Source organism: Rhincodon typus, chromosome 34, assembly GCF_021869965.1.
Source record: "Rhincodon typus isolate 14 chromosome 34, sRhiTyp1.1, whole genome shotgun sequence".
In the NCBI taxonomy this organism is placed as follows: domain Eukaryota; kingdom Metazoa; phylum Chordata; class Chondrichthyes; order Orectolobiformes; family Rhincodontidae; genus Rhincodon; species Rhincodon typus.
In genome coordinates, this window is record NC_063365.1 from 8,901 (window position 1) to 26,222 (window position 17,322).

At 43.4% G+C, this 17,322-nt stretch overlaps 1 long non-coding RNA gene across 1 annotated transcript in view; it reads right to left on the minus strand.

The window, feature by feature from the left end:
* Positions 1-16,186, minus strand: part of LOC125486882 — a 23,227-nt gene extending 7,041 nt beyond the window's left edge. Inside the window, exons 1-2 of the long non-coding RNA XR_007265502.1 lie at positions 16,090-16,186; positions 11,890-12,100 (exon numbers count right to left, since the gene is read on the minus strand). This is a non-coding gene — a long non-coding RNA (uncharacterized LOC125486882). The remainder of the gene's footprint in view (positions 1-11,889; positions 12,101-16,089) is intronic.
* Between the last annotated feature and the right edge of the window lie 1,136 nt (positions 16,187-17,322).

A 17,322-nucleotide genomic window follows, 5' to 3' on the forward strand; every position in this document is an offset into this window, starting at 1 on the left:
ACCCCCTTCCCCTCCCCCTTTTCTGATGAAGGGTCTAGGCCCGAAACATCAGCCTCTCTGCTCCTATGATGCTGCTTGGCCTGCTGTGTTCATCTAGCCCTGCACCTTGTTGTCTCCGACAAGTGACCTCTTGCCTTTACAACTCCTTATCACCACCCAGACCACTTCTATGTCCTGGTTTCCTGCATTTTCAGTAATCCCTCTCTATTGTGCTATTATTATCTTTAATTAACAGAACCTCTCCTCTACCCTTTCCTAGCTGCCTGTCCTTCCTGAGCATGACATTCCCTTCAGTATTCACATCCTAATCTGGGTCATCCTACAGCCATGTCTCAGTTATAGCAACTAGACTGCACTTATCACAAATCCCAGTTTGTACTATTCGTTCATTTGCTTTGTTTTGAATGCCAAATGGATGCCTTATGTTTTGTCATTTTGTTATTTTTGTAACCTCTCATGTTACCGGCTGATTTGCTGTCGTATTTGCATTCTCTGTCCCTTCCTGTCATTTTCTTTTCGTAATTTTACGCATTAATTTCTTCCTCTGTTGCATTTTTCCCACTCTTTGATCAATATAACTTCCCTAATTTGGATTTATGCTTCCAGTATCCCTCCAAATCTGTCCATGTTTGTGGATGATACACAATTAATTTCAATTGTTTTAATCCCAAACTGCTAATGATTTCCTGGTGAAGGAGTAAGTAAAGTGATTAACTTACTGAAGGAATAAGTAAAGTGATTTACCGAAGGATGAAGTAAGAACATTAACTTTTAAAGACACTAACTTAAAGAAGGAGGAAGTAAAGACAACTTTTAAAGACATTAACTTACTGAAGGAGGAAGTAAAGAGATCAACAACACAAAGGACCTTTAGATCGAACTTTACACAATCAAGATGAAACATCCGCTGAAACAACAAATCTTGTCCCGACAACAATAGAAGCGCCAACCGTCATCCGCTTTGCAAGACGCCGGGAACAGATTAAAGAACTGTGAACATGACTTAAGCGGGGGGGGTGATTGGCGCGTGACAGCAAATGTATATAACCTTTGAAATCGTCTGTAATAGCTGAGCAGTTTGGTGAGGCCCCTTTGAGGTCCCTGCTTCTCCCAAAAGCTTTTGTTAATAAACTGTGTCTGACTCACTGTAGAATCGTACTTGGTAATATTTTACCGACAACACTGGAAAACTTCAGACATGGAGTTAGAACCTTGATCAGACTGTAGTTCATCCAACTGTACTCAATTGGTAGTCCATAACGAGTAGAAAAATACAGGAACAGGATTAGGTCATTCAGCCTGTTCCACCATTAAATGAGATCATGGCTGGTCTATGACCTGATGCCGTATTCCTGCCTTTGCCCCATGTCGTTTAATACCTTTGCTTAACAAAAAATTATCTGTCTCAAATTTAAAACTGACGACTGACCTCATTTGTGTCTTCACCTGACGAACGGGCAGAACGCCAAAGCTTGTGATTTCAAATAAACCTGTCGGACTGTAACCTGGTGTCGTGTGACTTCTGGCCTTGTGACCTCCACCCGAGTCCAAACACTGCCACCTGCACATCATGGCTACCATTTGTGGAAGAGGGTTCCAAACATCTACTACCCTTTGTGTGTGGAAGTGAACAGTCTGGTCATAATTCTCAGACTACGCTCCCTAGTTCTAGAATTCCCCAACCACTGAAAATAGTTTATCTTTAGCTACCCTGTCCTTTCCTGTTAATATCTGGAAGATTTCAAACAGATCACCCTTAACTTTCTAAATTCTAAAGAGTTAAGAGTCAATCACATTGCTGTGGGACAGGAGTCACATGTAGGCCAAACCAGGTAATGACAGCAGTTTTGTTCCCAAAAGGATATTAGTGAACCAGGTGGGTATTTCTGACAATCGACAATGGTTTTATGGTCATCATTAGACTCTGAATTCCAGATTTTTTTTCTTCCATGGTGGGATTTGAACCCAGGTCCCCAGAAAAATACCTGGGTCTCTCAATTAACAGTTTAGCGGTAATATCACAGGTCATCACTTCCCCAAGTCAGAAAATGGCAGCAGAAAGCCCTTTTAGAGTTGGTTATGTGCAAGGAACCAAGCAATTGTGGACAAAATGTTCATAAAAATTGGCATAAATCATCATCTGTTGTGGTGTGAGTTGTACATGCTAAGAATTCATTGTATATAGTGGGAAGATACAATCCATATTATTTAAATTTTGGTAAGAATCCTACAAGTTCCATCAACAATAATCAGTTCCCAACTTGGGAAGAACTACAAGCAGTTTTACTTTTTAAGATAATTTGAACATACTATGCAGGCGGAAAGGCTATCATTAAAGTCCAAGTCTGAGAAAGAATTCAACAAGCTTTGTAGTGCAGCAGTGATGTCCCTGCCTCTGGGCAAGAGGACCCAGGTTCAGGTCCCACCTATTTCTGAGGTGTGTCATAACATATCTGAATAGGTTGATTAAAAACATCTAAGGTAAAGCTAAGAGAACTAGTTTCAATCTTGGAAATATGGTATAAAGAGAGGGAAATTTAAAGAATGGAAAGGACTGAGGCAAGATTGCATAATAATAATTGTACAGCACGGGACATACGTTGGATTGGAAGTCAGGCAGAATAGATCAAGTGTCACTTTGCATCAGCAATCTTATTTGAAAAATGTTTGCTCCATTCTTATCAGTCAAATTCAGGCTTCAAAAAAGATGCAGTAGCTATCAAAAGACAGAAATGGAGGAGCTGTAACATTTAATTGGACAGCTGAATTGCCTGGGCAGATGGCAGTTTTGAAGTCCCGGGGTGGAGTACAACTGTGAAATATTCCACAGTGAAAGATTTTTTTTGACAAATAATGAAAAAAATTAAAATGGTGAAGTTTTTGAAAAAAAATTCCACCTGGGAGATGCCAGGAACATGAAGTTATATTTTTAAGTGATGCTTCTTATGCTAGTCACTGATAGGATCCACTGCAGGGAGGCTTGGATTTTTTTTTCTTGTGGAAAAAGAAGTAAGTGTTGCCCTTTAACTTGGGAAGATAAAACTGTCATAAGTGTCGTAAAATGTATCTTTACAGCAAAGATTCTCATTCCAAGTGAGGAGATAAATATGGTATATTTCCTAGTAAAGATATTGGAAGAAATTCCAAAAAGGGATTCAGCAGCTATAACCATTGAATACTACATCGATAATAAGTCAAGATCTGGAGAATGGAAAGATCTCCAAATTTTAATTGGCAAAAAATAGGAGAACAATCAGCTGTCATTTTGTCTGTTTTGTTCTATTATTATAGATTAACTTATTCAAAAAGGATGAGGGGAACCTGTATTCATCTAAAATGGTCTGAAGGAATACCTGAAACCTAATGAAATGAGGGAATGGGAAATGGATATATTAATATTTAGTTAATTGGGTATAAATTAGATATATAAATATGGAGAGTCAGTAATCAGTGGGGCATAAGTTTTATGGAGTGTGGTGAACTGAGATAAAGTTCTCACAATAAATTGTGTTTGAAAAGTTATATTTTGGAGTACTCTATGACTCTATGACAATATCTGGGCCACAGCCTCGCAAATCTCACTTTCTATCCCACCAAATTTTATCAACCCCACTTCCTCTGGCAGCTTTGCTCCCCACCAGCACTCTCACTGCTTCTCTCCCACATTTGCTGCTGATAGACTCACTGTGAGCCTATCAGGAGATGTGGGAGAGAAGCAGCCTGCAAATGGTCGAGCCGCTCATCACAGATTATATCCATTGCATTTATCGGGATAACTTTACACCCATTGTTTGCACCAATGATTGAAATTTTACAGGTGTTTTTGTGAACTTTCAGGGAAAATGTGACCCCTTCTCCCATGTATTTTGAGTATCGTCCCATACACCAATGTGTTCTGTTCTCCTTTCCTTCCCAAAAGTGGTTCCACTTTATCCTGGAGATTCATCTGTCCTACATCAGGGCAATCCCATAGCATACATGAGCTGCTCAGGTCTGTACAGAAGTCTGTCAATTCTGCAACCTATAGAAGCTGCCATATATAGGACTTCTCTCCTTGTGTTTATTAAACAAGATTTCCCTTTTGTTAAACCATAGTGACTTGTTCTAATCAGGTTATAATTTTCCAAATACATTAAGGAAAATAGCACCAGCCTATTCAGCCTCTCCCTATAGCTCAAACTCTCCAACTCTGGCAACATCCTTGCAAATCTTTTCTGAACCCTTTCAAGTTTCACAACATCCTTCCTATAGCAGGGAGATCAGAATTGCACACAATATTCCAAAAGTGGCCAAACCAACGTCTTGTACAGTCACAGCATGACCTCCCAACTCCTATACTCAAAGCACTGACCAATAAAGGAAACATACCAAATGCCTTCTTCATTATCCTATCTATCTATGATTCCAATTTCAAGGAACTATAAAGCTGCATGTCAAGGTCTCTTTGTTCATCAACACTCCCCAGACCTTACCATTAAGTGTATAAGTCCTGCCTTGATTTGCTTTTACAAAATGCAGGACATCACATTTATCTAAATTAATTTCCATCTGCCACTCCTCAGCCCATTGGCCCATCTGATCAAGATCCCATTGTACTCTGAGGTAACCTTCTTCACTGTCCACTACACCTCCAATTTTGGTATACAAAGGACAAAGAACAAAGAAAATTACAGCACAGGAACAGGCCCCCTTTGGCCCTCCAAGCCTGCGCCAATCCAGATCCTGTATCTAAACCTGTCACCTATTCCCTCTGTATCCCTCTGCTCCCTGCCCATTCATGTATCTGTCTAGATACATCTTAAATTACGCTATCGTGCCCGCCTCTACCATCTCCACTGGCAACGCGTTCCAGGCACCCACGACCCTCTGCGTAAAGAACTTTCCATGCATATCTCCCTTAAATTTTTCCCCTCTCACCTTGAAATCGTGACCCCTAGTAATCGGGTCCCCCACTCTGGGAAAAAGCTTCTTTCTATCAACCCTGTCTATACCTCTCATGCAGACCTCAATCAGGTTCCCCCTCAACCTCTGTCTTTCTAATGTAAGTAATCCTAATCTACTCAGCCTCTCTTCATAGCTAGCGCCCTCCAAACCAGGCAACATCCTAGGGAAGATTCTCTGCACCCTCTCCAAAGCATCCACATCCTTTTGGTAATGTGGCGACCAGAACTGTACGCAGTATTCCACATGTGGGCGAACCAAGGTCCTATACAACTGTAACATGACCTGCCAACTCTTGTACACAATACCCCGTCCGATGAATGAATGCATGCTGTATGCCTTCTTGACCAATCTATCCACCTGCGTTGCCACCTTCAGGGTACAATGGACCTAAACACCCAGATCTCTCTGTGCATCAATTTTCCCCAGGGATTTTCCATTTACTGTATAGTTCGCTCTTGAATTGGATCTTCCAAAATGCATCACCTCGCATTTGCCTGGATTGAACTCCATCTGCCAATTCTCCGCCCAACTCTCCAGTCTATCTGTATTCTGCTGCATTCTCCGACAGTCCCCTTCACTATCTGCTACTCCACCAATCTTAGTGTCATCTGCAAACTTGCTAATCAGACCATCTATACCTTCCTCCAGATCATTTTTTTATATCACAAACAACAGTGGTCCCAACACGGATCCCTGTGGAACACCACTGGTTACAGTTCTCCATTTTGAGAAACTCCCTTCCACTACAACTCTCTGTCTCCTGTTGCCCAGCCAGTTCTCTATCCATCTAGTTAGTACACCCTGGACTCCACGCGACTTCACTTTCTCCATCAGCCTACCATGGGGAACCTTATCAAACGCCTTACTGAAGTCCATGTATATGACATCTACAGCTCTTCCGTCTTCTATCAACGTTGTCACTTCCTCAAAGAATTCTATCAAGTTGGTAAGACATGACCTTCCCTGCACAAAACCATGCTGCCTATCACTAATAAGCCCATTTTCTTCCAAATGTAAATAGATCCTATCCCTCAGTATCTTCTCCAGCAGCTTCCCCACCACTGACGTCAGGCTCACCGGTCTATAATTACCTGGATTATCCTTGCTAACCCTCTTAAACAAGAGGACAACATTAGCAATTCTCCAGTCCTCCAGGACCTCACCTGTGCTCAAGGATGCTGCAAACATATCTGTTAAGGCCCCAGCTATTTCCTCTCTCACTTCCCTCAGTAAACTGGGATAGATCCCATCCGGACCTGAGGACTTGTTCACCCTGATGCCTTTTAGAATACCCAACACTTCCCCGCTCCTTATGCTGAGTTGACGTAGAGTAATCAAACATCTATCCCTAACCTCAACAACCGTCATGTCCCTCTCCTCAGTGAATACCGACGCAAAGTACTCATTAAGAATCTCACTCATTTTCTCTGACTCCTCGCATAACTTCCTTCCTTTGTCCTTGAGTGGGCCAACCCTTTCTCTGGTTACCTTCTTGCTCCTTATGTATGAATAAAAGGCTTTGGGATTTTCCTTAACCCTGTTTGCTAAAGATATTTCATGACCCCTTTTAGCCCTCTTAATTCCTCGTTTCAGATTGGTCCTACTTTCCCAATATTCTTCCAAAGCTTCGTCTGTTTTCAGTCGCCTAGACCTTACGTATGCTTCATTTTTCCTGTCATCTGTCATCCATGGTTCCCTAATCTTGCCCTTTCTATCCCTCATTTTCACAGGGACATGTCTGTCCTGCACTCTAATCAACCTCTCTTTAAAAGCTTTCCACATATCAAATGTGGATTTACCCTCAAACAGCTGCTCCCAATCCACATTCCACAGCTCCTGCTGAATTTTGCTATAGTTCGCTTTCCCCCAATTCAGCACTCTTCCTTTAGGACCACTCTCGTCTTTGTCCATCAGTGTTCTGAAACTTACGGAATTGTGATCACTATTTCCAAAGTAATCCCCCACTGAAACTTCAACCACCTGGCCGGGCTCATTCCCCAACACCAGGTCCAGTATGGCCCCTTCCCGAGTTGGACTGTTTACATACTGCTCTAGAAAACCCTCCTGGATGCTCCTTACAAATTCTGCTCCATCTGAACCTCTAACACTAAGTGAATCGCAGTCAATGTTGGGAAAATTAAAATCTCCCATCACCACCACCCTGTTGCTCCTACATCTTTCCATAATCTGTCTACATATTTGTGCCTCTATCTCACGCTCACTGTTGGGAGGCCTGTAGTACAGCCCCAACATTGTTACCACACCATTCCTATTTCTGAGCTCTGCCCATATTGCCTCACTGCTCAAGTCCCCCAATAGTGCCCTCCTTCAGCACAGCTGTGATATCCTCTTTGACCAGTAATGCAACTCCTCCACCCCTTTTACCTCCCTCTCTATCCCGCCTGAAGCATCTATATCCTGGGATAATTAGTTGCTAATCTTGGCCTTCCCTCAACCAAGTCTCAGTAATAGCAATAACATCATACTCCCAGGTACTAATCCAAGCCCTAAGTTCATCTGCCTTACCTACTACACTTCTCGCATTAAAACAAATGAACCTCAGATCACCTGTTCCTTTGTGTTCATCATCTGCTCTCTGCCTACTCTTCCCCTTAGTCACACTGACTTCATTATCTAGTTCCTTACAGGCTTTAGTTACTACCTCCTTACTGTCCACCAACCTCCTCATTTGGTTCCCATCCCCCTGCCACATTAGTTTAAACCCTCCCCAACAGCATTAGCAAAAGCAGCCCCTAGGACATTGGTTCCAGTCCTGCCCAGGTGTAGACCGTCCAATTTGTAATCGTCCCACCTCCCCCAGAACCGGTCCCAATGTCCCAAAAATCTGAACCCCTCCCTCCTGCACCATCTCTCAAGCCACTCATTTATCCTGCCTATTCTTTCATTTCTACTCTGACTAGCACGCGGCACCGGTAGCAATCCTGAGATTACTACCTCTGAGGTCCTACTTTTTAACTTGACTCCTAACTCCCTAAATTCTGCTTGTAGAACCTCATCCCGTTTTTTACTTATATCATTGGTGCCTATATGCATCAGAACAGCTGGCTGTTCACCCTCCCCCTTCAGACTGTCCTGCAGTCGATCTGAGACATCCCTGACCAGTGCACCTGGGAGGCAACATACCATTCGGGAGTCTCGTTTTTGACCACAGAACCGCCTATCTACTCCCCTTACAATCTAATCCCCTATGACTATAGCTCTTCCACTCTTTTTCCCACCCTTCTGTACAGCGGGGCCAGCCACGGTGCCATGAACCTGGCTACTGCTGCCTTCCCCTGGTGAGCCATCGCCCCCAACAGTATCCAAAACGAGATAGTAGGAACTGCAGATGGGAATTTCTTCAGAAATTTCTGAAGAAGGGTCTAGGCCCGAAACGTCAGCCTTCCTGCTCCTCTGATGCTGCTTGACCTGCTGTGTTCATCCAGCTCTACACCTTGTTATCTCAGTATCCAAAACGATATACCTGTTTTAGAGGGAGATGACCGCAGGGGACACCTGCGCTGCCTTCCTGCTTTTTTTCTGCCTTTTGGTCACCCATTCCCTTTCTCCCTCAGCAATCCTAATCTGCGGTGTGACCAATTTGCTGAACGTGCTATCCATGACTTCCTCAGTATTGCGGATGCTCCAAAGTGAGTCCATCCGCAGCTCCAGAGCCGTCATGCGGTCTAACAAGAGCTGCAGCTGGGCACACTTCTTGCACATGTAGGAGTCAGGGACTCCTAATCTACAAACTTACTAACCATACTTCCTATGTTCACATCCAAATAATTTATATAAATGACAAAAAGCAGTGAACCCAGCACCAATCTTTGTGGCACACTACTGGTCATGGGGCCTCCAGTCTGAAAAGCAGCCCTCTACCACCACCATCTGTCTTTCTTTTAACTTTGTTACATTCTATTATCATGTTCTCTCTCCCCTTTCCCCTACCCCTGTGGGATTGTCTGCCCTTTAAAGTCTGGCAGGTACACACACCATTGTTCTGCCATTCTCACATGACGACCATTTAATCTGAATTAACAACATCTTTTTCCACCAGCACCCTACACCACCACGCCCACACCAGCCCCCAACAAACTATAGCGTAAATGATGTCCCCTCCATACATCACTTCAGCTCTGATGAAGAGTCATCTATAGACTCGAAATGTTAGCTTGCTCTCTCTCCGTGGATACTGTCTGGCCCGCTGTGATCTCTAGTGTTTATTGTTTTCAGTATCACACACAAAGCCTGAAATAGTGAATGATCTTTCAGGCATTGAATGTTTCATTGATGATCTCCTACTCTGTGGATGTGAAGGGATGATAAAAGAAGCCATCGCAGACCCGGTAAGATGGTGGTGGAGTAGCACAAGCCTGGGGTTCGTCTGCTCCATCTGTTTTTCTTTTCATTTCTTTTCTTTTTTATCTCTTTTTTCTCTTTTATTTTACTTACCTCTTGTTGTGACAAGAGAATTGGTGCCAGTGAGTGAGCCTAGAATGGATCGAGTGGAACCAGTGTGGACTTGAATAGGCCTAGCGCTGATTCATGACTGCTGTGGCGGAGGTGAGTTTGGGTTCCCAGCAGCATCTATGCCCAGCACAGATTCATGGAGGCGGAAGCATAGGCCAAGTTTGGGCCCAGTATGAGACCCAGTGGCATAGGCAGAGGTTGCATCAACAAGAAGTGCCTGAAGTGGCGGTGGTGGAGTCTGGTTTAGGCTGTCAGTGGCATCTGCATTTATGAGGTCCATCAAGGGCTCATACTGATGACGGTGTTGATGGAGGCGAGATGGCACTGAAGAGTGGCGACTTTTGTTCCAGTGATGTGGTAAATGGGATACCAAGCCCATGGTCCATGACAGAGCACTTAACAAGAAGAATGTAAAGTTGAACATTTTTTCTTTATCTCTTAATCTTTCTGCCTTTATATTCCATGTTTTGGATCATTTTTTGTTGTTTTAACATGGAGCTGGAAAGTGATGTTTCTATATAAAACTTTTCACTGTATTTTAGAAATAAAAACACACGTGACAATAAATTAATCCAATCAACTCGACTGCTCGAGAGAGATTAACAGATAAACCTGAAGTTGAACAAGAAAAAGTTGCAATGAACAATGCCCGAAGTAAAGTTCAAAAATTATCAGCAAAAGACCTTTGCCTGGATCCTGAGGTGCAGTGACTAACAAATGTAAAAGGGTTAGATCCATGAACTACCTAAAGACATGCTTGGCTAATTTGTTTCCATATGAACCTGTACCCAAGCTCAATGCTAACGATATGCAGTGGGATATTGGGGCATACAACAAGTAGTAGCTTTCACTCTCATCAAATAACAACAACTCACATGCATGCCATTAAAAACCTGAATTCTTTTAGAAATTATGCATGAAATGCATGTACAGTGATGGATGAAAGTAGGTCTGGCTGTACTGAATGTACAGTTTTTGTTCATGAGTGATTTTTTTTTATTGATCATGTACATTAGATAACCTTTAACTGCAAATGATACTGCATGCGTTTGTTTTAGCTTTGTTTACGAAAAGGAAGTTCTTTGGAGAAATGTGTTTGTAAGGATACTGTACATTTGTGTCTTGCATAGTCACATGACCTCTGTTGTAAGCTGCTCTGATTCGGCATAAGCAGCTATTAAACACTTTCCATGAGAAAAGGTTGATTCCTCTTAAAAGTTTAGAGGGATACTGGTGAATATAAGCAATTGAGCCAGACGTCTCAGTGTTGAACTGACATTTTAGCTCATGTCTGGGACTATTAAGCCATGCCTAATAGCCACAAAGAGGGTGCATTTGACACAGCAGACCTAATAGGAAGCAAAAAGAACCAATGCAGAGAGATTCAGATAGGGATTAGAAGCTACAATTACTTTACTTCAATCCTATAGCATTTTCCGTCACCACACACATCCTGCCATTGTCAATTTGCAATAAAATTCTCTGTCTGATCATTTCAGCTGATGTTTCTTTGTATACTTGTCTGAGTTCCACCCACTGATGAAATCAATTTTAACTGAAGAAGTCTTTATTTAGAAAAAGGATGCCATTTCTGGTATAAATTAAACAGGCTTCACAAGTCTTCACCCAGTTTAGCTGTAAAAATCTGAAAAATGTCTACCTCTTATTTCCTGTTCAGGATCTTGATTTTCTGCAACAATATTTAAAAGTATTTTGATCTGGTGCATTATGAAAAATCCAAACCAATTAATTCATGTCTGGGTTTTAGCCAAACTCCAAACGCAGCTTTCAGCATATCAGGAGTCAGGGAAGAGGAAAAGCTAAACCTTGTAGATTGAGAACTGCCAGAGATCCTGAATCTTGTCCTCAACAATTTTAAAATTGAGAACTTTCCCAAAAGACATATGGTACGTGTTGTGGTAAATATCCAGAGAGGATGAGGAACCTATCTCCATCACAGTAGTCCAGGATGGGGTAACACACACTGATTCCCCTCATTCAAAATCCCTGTTAAAAATGAAAGTAGGACACAGAATAGGAGGGGTAGTAGGGACTGCAGATGCTGGAGAATCTGAGATAACAAGGTGTAGAGCTGGATGAACACAGCAGGCCAAGCAGCATCATAGGAGCAGGAAGGCTCCTTAAGAGGCTTCGCAGTGGGGTTAAAATTGTATCAGAGATAGTAGGAACTGCAGATGCTGGAGAATCTGAGATAACAAGATGTAGAGCTGCTTGGCCTGCTGTGTTCATCCAGCTCTACACCTTGTTATCACAGAATAGGAGGGGTTTGGTCTTGGGACCTCACTGTGAAACAGACCAGACCAGCCACCTTCTGAGAGCACACTGAGCAAATGGCATTGCCACAAGATAAAGGAATGTTTACAACAGCCTGTGCAACATGAGAAAGCAGCCTTCAAAAGGAAGATTAAAGTCAAACACAGAATACAGGCTGGGAAGTTACATGAATCTTACCTTGAAATGCAGATTCTCAGTTTCCATTTATATGAAATCTATATGAAATCACTGTCACCAATCCTGAAGATGTTCCTCGTTTTCATTCAGCAAATCACAGTTTGGTAATTGGAGTTGTAACTTGAGACTAAAATAAACATAAAGCACTACAGATGCAGAAAATCTGAAACAAAAACAGACTGCTGCGGAAACACAGCAGGTCTGGCAACATCTGTGGAGAGAAAACAGATTTAGAATGCTTCAGAGATAGTAGGAACTGCAGATGCTGGTGAATCTGAGATAGTAAGGTGTAGAGCTGGATGAACATTTTCTGAAGAAGGGTCTAGGCCCGAAATGTCAGCCTTCCTCCTCCTCTGATGCTGTTTGGCCTGCTGTGTTCGTCCAGCTCTACACCTTGCTATCTCAGATTTAGAATGCTGTCAGACCTGATGTGCTTCTCCAGGTCTCTGTTTTTCTTGCAATATAAGATTTGTGTCTTTTTTTTAAAGCTTTAAAATAGAAATAAACCAGTTTAACAACTCGATCAACTGTGATCAAAGCTAGTTACATTTATTTAAATACTGTTTTATGGTCAATTCAATTGGAGACAATTGTGGAAATGTATTTTTTACCTTCCTTCTGAAGCTATATGAAACAGTCCACCAGTTCCCTGATACTTGGGCTTTCAGTTCTCACAGTAAGCACCTGATGTTTCAATGCAGTGAGCGCTCACCATCTCCAAAGATGAATGTACTAATCATTTAAACTGCTGAAAGTGCTGTTAAACAGTGAGGAAATCATGGGTTGAATCTTATCAGAATTCAGCTAAGTGTCATCTTTATTGAGTTTCATGGAGGGCTTCACTCTACCAGACAAGTTTGTCCCAAATCTGCCTCATTGTCTATCTACTATGCTCTATGGCGTATATCTTGTCCATTGCTAGCTTAATGCTTCCACTTGCTGTAGCCAGAAGTAATTGATACTGCCTTGAAATTTCACGATATTTGGTACTGGCACCATGTTTAAAAATGTCATTGTGCCACCGGTCAGTGCTGGCAGACCAGAGCTGCCCATGGCAGACAAGAGGATGTTGGTATCTTACTTTATGGACAGGGACCTGGAGGACAGGGTCATGCAGACGAGAGGCATACTTTTCTCTCAGGACTGGCCGAGGACACCACAATACCAAATTTTGCCAGACTGGTCAGAGGTTCATCCTGATTAGTTGCGTGACACACGACTCCATGGTCTATGGTCTGTTCCGCAAGACAGACACCGAGACAAACATTGACTGCACCTCTAGGAGCATCAGTTCAGTGAAAGACATCCATTGGTCTGCCTGAAACTTGTTGGTCTTTCAGTAATATCAGTAAGACAACATATTGTAATCCTTTGAGGTCTAGTTGAGGGGCCAAAGTGCAAAAAGGCAAAGCAAGGCACAAGGGAGGTGCAAATGAGTGAGCACTAAGACATCGACTGAGCAGCCTGAAATGCAGTCTTGCCTAGTCTGTGAGGTGGGGACCTGTTCTTTTGCACAAATTATCCAAGCAGCATGGCAGTGCAGTCATGTATCATAAGAGGACCATTGCTATGGGTGCCATGGAAATGTGGAGAAGCTGGCATGTGTTGGATGCTACAAGTTGAATGCCAGTGCCTACAAACATGGGTGCGTGGCTGTTGCCCATGGAGCATGCCCTGAAATGTTGATGCCAGGTGTTCAAGATAGATGTCTGGAGGAGCAAGTGGCAAGCTGGTGTCGCAGATACCCACTAATTTTTGTGTTGAGAATTCTCAGCATCTAGTTTCTATTCAGTGGGTGGTGGAATAGGAACCTATGTATTAATGAGGTAATATTAAGTAATAATGAGCATTGTAACTAGCAATGATCCCCATTAATAGACCTCTTGCCGTTTACTCATAATAATATCATCTCAGCCTCCAGGATTTGCTTGGTAAGTGCGACTTATCAGTCTCAATGGCAAGAAAGGCCTCACTTGACATCTAACATAGTTCTTCCAAATTATTCACCATTGTCGATAGTTTTTGGGGTTTGCGATCAGTTACATAATATCGGCAGTCGACAATGTGTAAGTAACTTTCTCGTGTTGAGGTTGGTTGGCTCGACGAGCTGGTGTGTTCATCATCATCAGTGCAGCTGTTACCCAGCAGGGTAATGAAACGTCTGCAGAACAATAAACCAGCTCGGTGAGCCAACCAACCTCAACACCCACAACCCGAGCTACAAATCTACTCCAAAACCTTAAAACTTTCTCATGGTTTATTGAGTTTGCAAAGTAGCATTAGTTTAGGCTTAATAATAAAAGTAAACAACAGTGACAATTGGTATCAGCGACTAACACGAGAGGACAAACAGACTGTCAGCATCACATGTTTCATTCTCATTTAAGTGGTGGTAGTAGCATCCTGCTCCCTCGTCGAGGTGGTAGGGAATTCTTCCCTTGGTCTTCCACTTCTTCTTCTGGTCCATCTTTCATCTGCCTGACGAGGACTGCTCAATGAAGTCTGCTCTCTGGGGACCAACTGTTGTCTACAAGGTCGGCTTGATAAGAACTGCTCTCTGAGAGAACTTCTCTCTGCCCCAGCCCTTATTATTATTTCATATTTGCAGGGGCAGGTAACTCACACTTTGTCAATCAATTGTCTGACTGCTTTTGGCCAGTGGCTATGGGGCTGCAATGGAGGTGGCAGAAATGGCAGCTTATGATCTTTTGGATGCAATCGTTGTGGGATGGAAAATGAGGACTAAAGGGACCCTATCAATGTTGTGTGAGGGAAGAAAAGGTGGGTGGTTACAGCAGAAGTGCGGGAAATGAACGGGACATGGTTAAGGGCCCTGTCATTCCACTGGGGGCCTCAGAAATGTCCACCTTTTATCTCAGGTGAGGATTCCACCTATCTTCACTTTCCAACCTTCCAGCATCTTAGATTTGATTGGATTTGTTATTGTCACATGTACCTAGATACAGTGTAAAAGTTTGCTTTGTGTGCAGTAGAGGAAGATCATATAGAGTGCGTTAACAAAGTGAAGAATACAACGTTACGACTTCAGACAGAAAGTGCACAGAGAGCTCGTGCAACATTAAATTTAAAATTTGACACGTTCATTCATAAGTCCAAAAACAGAAGGGAAGAAGCTGTTCTTAAATATATTCGTACGTGCAAATAAATCTTTGTATCTTTTGCCGGTAGATGGTGGAACAGAGCATAACCGGGTGGCAGGGGTCTTTGAATATATCAGTTGTTTTCCCGAGGCAGTGGGAAGTAAATATGGAGTTAATGGATAGAAGGCTGGTTTGCATGATGGACTGGACGATGTTCACAACTTTCTGCAGTTTCTTGTAGTCTTGGGAACATTACTGTGATGCATCTGTATCCAAAGAATCATGAGCTGCCATTTCCACCACCTCCAACAGGATGCCACCACCAGGTACACACTCCCTTTCCCTCTCTTGCCAGCATTCTGCAGGGACTATTCCCTCTGGGACAACCTGGTTCATTCCTCCCCCACTCCCAACCCACCCTCAGTGGCACCTTCCTAAGCAATCGCAGATTGTCGGTTTACCTCCTCCCTTCTTACTATCCAAGGTCCCAGATTTCCAGGGGAAGCAGTGTTTTATCTGCACCTTCACTCAATCGAGTTTACTTTATTCACTGCTCACATGTGCTCTCCTCCACACCGGGGAGACGAGGCACAGACCGGGCGACCCACATTGTAGGACACCCATGTTACCTAAAATGACCCCGAGTTTCCTGGTTTCCTGCCATTTCCACTCAGCACCGTGTTCCCTGGCCCCAACGTCTCTGGGTCGGAGCCAGCTGCAGGTCTCCAGCGAGGCTCAGCACAAACTGGAAGAACAACACAAACTCATTTTCCGCTTATGGACCCTGCAGCCTTCAGGACTCAATATCGAGTTCAACAATTTTACAGCCTCAACACCTTCTTCCATGTCCTTTACCTACAGCCCCGGCCCTTTGTCATAACACGGGGCTGCTTCAGGCACAGCCAAACCCCATTTTCACCTGTAGCCCCATGATCAGCTTTTCTTTCTCCCTGCCTCACAACTATCCACCTGTCTGCTCTTCTCTCTTTCTGGGCTCCATCTCCAACTATTGCAGGACTGACAGCCCTCACCCACCGACCTACACATTTTTCTAGCTACTATCAGTTCTGATGAAGGGTCACTGCATCTGAAACGTTACCTCTGCTTTAACTCCACAGAAACTGTCAAACCTGCCGAGTTTCTCCAGCGATTTCTATTTTCGTCCACATTCACCTCCAGACGGCGTTCCGTGGGCGGGATCTCACTTCCTATTGGCCAAAACCACGGGATTGACAAACATCTTGACCAATCAGAACTGGGCGGGGAGGTAAGGCCCGCCCTGAGGGCTCACGCGTAGTCTCGAGGCGCGGCCGATTAACCGACTCCGCGTGAGTTCGGTTGGCGGGTGGTTGGGAGCTTCCCGCTGGCGAGAAATGAGAGTTTATTTTTAAATTTTTGCAGTGAGGGTGAGAAAACAGTTTCGATATTCATCAGCAAACTGTTAATGTGCAGATATACTGAGGAGGAAATCTTTCCTATCCATGTGCCTGTCCAAATGATGTCGGCGCTCGGGGTTTACAGGATACCAGCATGAGATACATCCAAGGGTTTTGAGTGAATTGAGAGGAGAAATTGTGGGGGAACTGGCTATAACATTACAGTCTCCCCTAGACTCGGAGGAGGTGCCAGGAGACTGGAGGATTGACAACGTTATGACTTTGTTCCAAAAGAAGCCTTCCTGCTCCTATGTTGCTGCTTGGCCTGCTGTGTTCATCCAGCTCTACACCTTATTATCTCAGATTTTCCAGCATCTGCGGTTCCTACTATCTCTGATACAATTTTAACCCCACTGCGAAGCCTTTTCTAAGGATGCCTACCCTGAAGAAGTTGCCCTCCTCCCTTCGGAGCCTTCCTGCTCCTATGATGCTGCTTGGCCTGCTGTCTTCATCCAGCTCTACACCTTGTTATCTGGGATAAGCCTCGTCAGTTTAACTCTGGTGGTGGCGAAGCTTCTGGCAACAGTTATTTGGCATAAAGGTAGGAATGTGGAAAAAGGTGGGTTGATCAGGAAAAGTTCAAGGGAAATTGTGTATAACTAACTTGAGGTTTTTAAAGAATTAATGGAGAGGGTCAATGAAAGTAATATTACTGATGTGGTTTACGGAAGGTACCACACAACAGATTTGTGAGGAAGGTGATAGGTCATGGTACAAGAGGCAGTGACAACGTGGATATGACGCTGAGTGGTAGGAAAAGGAGAATAATGGTCAATGGATATTTTTCTGGCTAGAGGAAGGTTGGAGTGGAGTTCCTGGGGGTTAATGTTGGGACCAGCATGTTCCAGTAAGGAGGAAGGATAAGGATGGCAAGGTAAGGGGCCTTTGGATAATGC